We start from the raw sequence: 7,448 nt of genomic DNA on the forward strand, positions 1-7,448 counted from the left end.
GAAGTGCTCTGTTAGGAACATACGGGGTAATCAGAGCTCTGATATATGATGGAGCTTGATTATTAAGGGCTTTATACGTTAGAAGGAGAATTTTAAATTCTATTCTTTATTTAACAGGAAGCCAATGAAGGGAAGCTAAAATTGGAGAAACATGATCCCTCTTGTTGATTTTCATCAGAACTCTTGCCGCAGCATTTTGAATCAGCTGAAGACTTCGAACTGCATTTTGTGGACTTCCTGATAGTAAAGAATTACAATAGTCCAGCCTTGAAGTAACAAATGCATGGACTAGTTTTTCAGCATCACTCCTGGACAGAATGTTTCTAATTTTGGCGATATTCCGGAGGTGAAAAAAGGAAACTCTGGAAATCTGTTTAATATGGGACTTAAATGACATGTCTTGGTCAAAAATAACACCAAGATTTTTAACTTTATTACCAGAGGCCAAGTTAATGCCATCCAGATTAAGTGATTGATTAAGAACTTTATTTTTTGAAGACTCTGGCCCAAAGATTAAAACTTCGGTCTTGTCAGAATTTAAATGCAGGAAATTTAAAGTCATACAGCTTTTGATGTCATCAAGACATGACTGCAGTTGAAGTAACTGATTGGATTCATCAGGATTTATGGATAAATATAGCTGAGTGTCATCAGCATAACAGTGGAAATTAATCCCATGCTGTCTGATAATTTTGCCAATCGGAAGCATATATATAGTAAAGAGAATTGGTCCAAGGACTGAACCCTGTGGTACTCCACAAGTGACCCTAGAGTTTGAGGAAGATTTATTATTAACATGAACAAACTGGAATCTGTCTGACAGATAAGATTTAAACCAGCCTAATGCTTTTCCCTTAATCCCTACAGTATGCTCAAGTCTTTGTAGGAGACTCCAAAGACTCCATTATCTGAGGCCATGAGAATATCATTGGTGACCTTCACCAGAGCTGTTTCAGTGCTATGATGAGCTCTGAAGCCTGACTGAAACTCCTCAAGTAGGTCATTACTTTGTAAATGTTCACATAGTTGATTAGCAACTACTTTTTCAAGAATTTTAGATAAGAAAAGAAGATGAACATTCGGTAAACAGTAGATATTGTTATTGGCAGTACTTTGCACTGTTCTGACATACTGTATATAATGCTGTAAGTATCCCCTTCAAGTTTTAAGTTTTAATTCTACCTGAATGTATTTTGCAATTATGGTATTCTTTGTTTATTTTTCCGTTTTGTCTTTAAAATACCAGAATTTGCACATAAGCTTATGTTTTTGTCTGTCCAAATACATCATTTTTAAATATTAATTGATTAGAATGAGCTCAGCAGATATAAAATCATATTAAATAATAAAGCTTGTGTACAAATAAGAAGTCTCACTTTAACATAAACTCTAGATTTTTGTCTCTCTGGTCCATCTTTGGTTAAGGGTGTTCTTAATTCATGAAGTAGGTAGAGTATTTAGAAATTATACTCAAGTAAAAGTAAAAAATACAGTGCAATAAATCTACTCCTAAAAGTAAATTTTATAAAAAAAAATTAAATGCAACTGAGTAAACATAATTAGTTCCTACCCACCTCTGATAATAACACAGAAGCACACATTGATCCCGGCGTACATCTGTATGCTGTCAGAGTTAAACAGAAAGGCAGAAAAATGTTAAGTTGAAATAACAACTAATAATCACATAATTGTTCTAATCATCAGCCGTTTTAATGCATCAATTGAACCTTCCCTAAGCGGTCACATTACAACCACAAACTTCAGTTTAATTTTTGGGATTTTGTGTAATAGAACTTGGATGGGGAGTGTTTGTAAACATCAGTTTTCAAGATTTAACATGGATTCTCAATTTGATTTATGTCTAGACTTTGACTGGGCCATTCTGAACCATTCATTTGCAGGTCTGGATCCATGTCCAGGGCTGTTTCCCTGCTGGAAAGTAAACCTCCACCCCGGTCTCAAACCTTTATCAGACGGCAACAGATTCCATCCATCTTCACATCATCTCTGACCAGCTTTTCCCTGCAGAAAAAAGCATCCCTGCATCACAATACTGTCACTACCATCTTCAGCACTGTGGCAGTTTACGCTTATCCAGAAATAGTTCATACCTCAGTTCACAGTGTTAAATTTAATTATCTCATCATTGTTGCCAAGTCCGCTTATTATGAGCGACTTTGGGCTTCATTGTTTTCTAAAGTAACTTGTAAATTCGGTGAGTCGCGAGATATGTTTTTTGGGCTTGTTTCTGAAAGTGAAGTTGTTTAATTGGGCTCTAAATTATGCAACGATAAACAAAAGTTATATAGAGACCCCCTTGCGCTGTTGCGCTACAGATCACCGTGAGTACAACCGGCTGAAATATCACTCCGCCTCTCAGCGTTACTCCACATATGCTCCTACCTGTAGACAAAATATACTAGATGCCTCATTACGTGCTGGAACGCATCCTGAGTCGCTGCCATGTTGGCCATTTCTACTCTAGGCTGGCGTAGGACTCAACGGGTGTAAACACAGAGGGAGCAACTTTGCCAGTATTTTCTGCAGCTTACGATAATAACCTGCAATAGCTGCTAAATTTGCTGCTTATTAATTAGTTGTCTCTGTATTTGACAAACTAAGGCTGAGTCGCATTGCCAACTGAAGAACCCTGGAGTTACAGAGTGCCAATACAAGCAAGCTGTGCAAAACAATTCTCTGTCTAGGTTCTTAAGCTCCAGCCCTAGTGGCAGCAAAGTGTTAGACACTGGAATGACCTGGAAATTTTGAACCCTTTTCCAGGCCTTTTTAAAAAAAAAATGTGTATGCATGTGCATATACACAGCATGCAAAAAAATTTGAAGAAATTATTGTTGCCGGTGTTTACAGAAGGCTCAGGATTAGATGTTTGTGTGTGTCAGAGAGAGAGAGAGAGAGAAATTAAAACAAACAATTAAACTTTCTTGTTTATTAAAATGTAAAATGTATTAATTAATACATTCATATGTAATATCACAAGTATTTCAGCATGAAAACACATATTTATTTGCACATTTATTAAAATTCTAAACCATTTCACACCAAACTGTGTGAAATGGTTTGGGTCGCTCCTGATAACAAATCCATGCCTTCATGCGCTCCCTCAGATCTCTGCAAGACTGATTGCAGCTGCTTTTTTTAGAGTTGAAAGATCAAATTACAGTGTTTTACAGAATTGATTTTATTTATTTGGGAAGAAAAAAATTGCATTTCAATGTTTACAAAAACAAATGTGTGCAATTAGAATAACCCACACCCATGTAACTTAAAGACATTTGTACCATTATTTAGAGGATAATTACCTCTACGATGTTCAGAGAGCAAAGCTGGAAGCAACAAAATGCTTTAGAGGCTGCACCCTCATTCCTCAGTTCCTTCTGTTGTACATTCAAACTTTCACTCCTTGCTTAGCCAGACTTGTGCACATTTTCAGCATAATTGATGAGCAGTTTAGATGGTGAGGGCACAAGCATTTATTTAATGTAGTCAGCTTAATAGTGACAGAAGGAATACATTATCTTTAGCCTGGTAAAATCTTCCATGAAGAATATTAAGACATTTAAAAAGTTGTTTTCTCTACTCTTTTACTGTTTGCTGACACCACTCATGAACAAGTTCATTTACAACACCTGCCCTGCCCTATTTGTTCATAAAGGAACATATGGTGTGAAATTACCACAAACACAGAGACTGTTCAGGACTGCTGCTGACTACCAGTTTCACGTTTTTTGTTTAAAACATTTTTCCACTGTAAAAAAGAAAGAATTGTTCCCTATTTTCTCTGTAAAAAAATATTTGTTTTCCCCTTACTGGCACAGATGAAATATACTAGATTCATTCTTCCATAAGGAATATTAACATCCATGATGCATTATTTTGTCTATTGTTTTGCTATGTAGGAATGCAGTAGTTAATAGATGCTGAATTCCTTATTACTTAATAATTTTGTTCTAAATAATATGATGAACATAGTGTTACATTGTAATTAGTCATATTTCCCCTGATTTTTTTTTTTTAATTTTTTTTTTTGCTGCGGCTTAAAAAATGGTATTGAATATTTTTCTTAGGATACCACACTTATAATATCGTCACAAGCCCAAATCACAAAGCCTAAACTGAGGTGGTTCTACCCTCCATCCATTTCTGCTTAAACCAAACAAGAAAGGCTGATCGAACTCTTTGCTAGATCCTTTAACTCCCCCACTTTAAAGACAACTACACTCCTATCTGTACTTTTTTGCAACTTTCTCTGTGATGCGTTAGGAGTGGATTTGCTTCTATCCTCCTTTCTCTGCTTTCACATGGGCACCAAAGCAGCAGTAGGCCTAGTTTGAGAGGTGATGTGAGAAAGGAAATATTGTTTTTGATGATTCTGGTGTTCTGATCAGACACAGCCGCTGCAGCTGCAAAGCCTGGATCATCTGGAGAGGATTGCAGAGTGGATCTAGTAGAATATGACTGACCTGCTATGTTTATCTGTAATGTCAAATGTGTTTACAAGGCCATCTATGCAACACCGCTTTATGCGAACAAGACATTTATCAAGGTTATTGTTTCGTTTCCAGTGTATATACTTGGAGTGTGACAAACCAAGCATTTGTTTTTTACTTAAACATAACTTTTACTTTTTTAAGGTATTTTCCCCAGAGTGTTGAGCACAGCAATAGAATAAATAATTATTAATGACCACTGTATTCAAATGTTTTGTGGGTTGATTGCTCTTAGAATGAAATTATCCCACACAATGTTTGTGTCTTATGCCTTTAATGACAAAAATACTTCTGTTATTCTGTTGTTTTTAGAGTTGACTTTACTTATTTGACCTTTTTGTGCTATATTCTTATATTTGAGATACTGATTGTGTTTTTACAGTTGGAACCACTTCTAGGATCCAGGAACTTGGACCACAAGTTAAAAATGTAACTCAGAAAGCAGCTCGTGTGGGGAGGCACCTCTTTAGTTTATCTACGCTGGACTGGACAGCGTTTTGCTTGGGAGCGTGCAACACATTCCTTACTGGTTAAATGTTCCTGGAAGTTTCTTTCAGTTTTCTCCCAGTTTTAATCTCTCAGATTAACTCTAAATTATACCACGTGAATAATTGGTCATTTTATTGCAAAGAACACTGAAATTCAGTCATTTATGTGACATCTAAGTGTGTAAGAGTGCTTAAATTAAAGTGCATAATCAAAATCAGCTGAACTTATTGTAAATATAACATTAACTGAACACAATGTGGATTTGCACTTTTGTACAATATATCTGAGACTGAAACAAAGAGAACAGCAGTAGGGCTGAACAGCAGAAGGTTTAACTTACATAAAAAGCAGGAGATTTGAAGAACACTAAGGTGCTGTCAAATTCAGCTCTGGGGAAAAGGTTCTGGGTTACAGTGTCAAAACACACCTACCCATGAACTGGCAGCCCTGGCTTCAAATTTTGGAGCTTCCTGATTTCCATCAAAAACAAGTTTTGATAGAACTAAATAGGGAAAAAGGCAATAAAAAGCTTTCCTGCTCTGACTAGATCATTTTACATAATTATAATGGGCTAAATGCCTTACTTTGCTGAACATGGAACCACCAGCTAAAAGGATTGGACGTCTCCCTCTGAAGTATTGATAATATCTGGATGAATGAGTTGAGACGTGCAGCAGACTTTAGACAGACAGCAAGTGCTTTAAAAACATGTCCTAGATTAAAAGATTTGACCATTTCCTCATGCTCAGTTTTGTTAAATTACTTGCTAATGATCAGCTTATTCTTTTATCCAATTATTTTCCAGAAGGTGAAATGTTAATAAGCAATGGCATCTTTGAAGTCCTGTAAAGGCAGAACCAATTTCCAGTTTTTGCTTTGTAATCAGGTATGAATAATGAAAATGACCCCCAAAGATCGTATTTCTTATACATGCTCATTAACCAACACTGCAGAAAAAAGTAAAACAGGCAGAGGGAATCAACTTATTAAGAAATGAAAACTTTACCTGCAATGGGGAATGACAAGAAACACCGGTAAAGATCCTCAAATAAAAGAAGTGGGTGTACTGTCTGGCGCAACACATAGCGCCCTCCAGACTCATTCACAACCCCCAGGGAAGAAATCTTCTCACAAAATAACAATACAACAGATATTTTAATCCTTCGCTATTCCTGTATAAGGAATGCAACTGAGGTTTATGCCATTTAAAGCTAACCAGAGTGTTTGAAGGTTTTTAATAAGCAATCCATGACACTTTCACCCTGGGGTAAAGACAGAAAGGTCCAAATTCTCTTAGCCACCCTTCAAAATGGGAAAAACAAAAGAACATTATTCTCAAATCAGGCAGAAGTGTGTTTATCTTCAAAGCTCATGAAATGGCTGCAAGAAAAAAAGCTACTGGCCTTGACTTGCATCTTGCTCTCCTTGCATATCTATGGTAACAGCGATACTTCAAAACTACTGGAAGCGTGTCAAGCAAGGCCAGGTTCGTCTTGCCAACAAACAAAGTAAAGAGGATTTTTAAAGAGTGTAAAATATGGAACTGTGTGCTTTGGTCAGTTGAGACTAAGATTGAGCAGGACGGCCTGGTTTAAAATTAAGGATAAACATATGAAAAAGCTCCTTATAATCACCTCTTGCCTACTGTCAGCATTAATAATGCTGTGGGAATTTTTCTTCTTAAAAAGGCTAAACCCTTGAAAACATTATCGCGTTCTTTGGTATTTTGAGAGTCAAGAACTCTTTGAAACACCTGGAATAAAGATATGGTGGCCTCCGCCAGGTTTTCAGGAACAATATATGGTCAAATCATAACAGAAATGGTTCACCAGACATAAAATCATCCATGGCAATCTTAGTCCCTAGACCTAAATCATATAAGAACTGGAGGCCATAAAAAAACCCGTAGGATGAGCGGAAGAGAAGCGAGCATATTACGGGACCCTGGACCCTGGACCCTGGACCCCTGGATCTAGACTTGAGATTGTGGAAAGGGTCAAAAACCCCTCTCTCTGTGTGCTCCAACCTAGTAAAATGTTAATTGGTGCGGTATTAGCAAGTATTAACAAAAGTGGTGGCAGTCATGTTTAAATATTTTCCCTATAAATATACGCAAATTAGTTGCAGCTACAGCTACAATAACGGATAAATTAAAATTATATATTTTTTTCTTTCAGCGGGCCTGTCCATGCATGGGTTCTTTTGCTTCCTCCCAAAGTCCTGAAAACATGACTTTTAGGCAGGTAAGAGCTGTTTGTCTCTGTGCTGCTGGAGAGAGGGGGGCTTTGTTGCTCCCCCTGCAACCGTGTCAGGATGAGTGGGCATAGACGATCAAGAATCTTTGTAATTATGTGTTACTATTATGAAATTTTGGATGAGACAGACACTGGCTCAGAACGCACATAAATTGCACATTACACCCAGACACAACAAGACATAATCTTTCCAAAC

The sequence above is a fragment of the Fundulus heteroclitus genome, chromosome 5 (assembly GCF_011125445.2).
Source record: "Fundulus heteroclitus isolate FHET01 chromosome 5, MU-UCD_Fhet_4.1, whole genome shotgun sequence".
Lineage (NCBI taxonomy): Eukaryota > Metazoa > Chordata > Actinopteri > Cyprinodontiformes > Fundulidae > Fundulus > Fundulus heteroclitus.